This window comes from Habropoda laboriosa, unplaced genomic scaffold, assembly GCF_001263275.1.
Source record: "Habropoda laboriosa isolate 0110345459 unplaced genomic scaffold, ASM126327v1 scaffold42, whole genome shotgun sequence".
NCBI lineage: Eukaryota > Metazoa > Arthropoda > Insecta > Hymenoptera > Apidae > Habropoda > Habropoda laboriosa.
In genome coordinates, this window is record NW_017100181.1 from 1,361,378 (window position 1) to 1,361,989 (window position 612).

Below are 612 nucleotides of genomic sequence, written 5' to 3' on the forward strand. Positions count from 1 at the left end.
AAAATTATTTCATTTACATCTTTATACTTAGCATGATTAAATACATTTGTTTCAGCGCTAAATTGTGAGAGGGAGCGGATAAAACCGAGAAAAAAAAGAAATACATGCTTTAATTGTACAACTTAAATGACTGGATATTACAGAAATGGTACATACCAAATTTCATATAACATTTTTCAGAACTTTATGAACACAATAAAAATTCTGCTAGTTTGAATGATACATTGCATTTTTAATACGAATAAAATAATATTACGTTTGTTCCTAGCAATTGGTTAGCAATTTGAGATTCATTGTAAATTTTAATTTCATTTCTTCTAAATTATTTAAAATAGCTAATATAATTGGAATTTTAACATGGACATAAAATTATTTGATGTATCAATATCGATTTGAACTAACAAATTATTTTTTGCGAAATTACCTAATAAAATAATAAAGAAGCATCCTCGTAATTCTTCGATTACTTATAAGTATCGGTGATATATTTCATTTCATCAAATTTGATTTTGTTTCTATTAAGAATGGTATTATTCTAGGTTTGTTTACACAAACAGAAAGAAAATAATAAGGGAAGTTTTATTCTATATTTTATAATTTTAATTTTCAATT

The 612-nt window shown here is 23.5% G+C and overlaps 1 protein-coding gene across 1 annotated transcript in view; it reads left to right on the top strand.

Moving 5' to 3' along the window:
* The window catches only part of LOC108579106 (NADPH--cytochrome P450 reductase), a 30,642-nt gene that overhangs the window by 1,826 nt on the left and 28,204 nt on the right, over window positions 1–612 (top strand). The window lies entirely within an intron of this gene.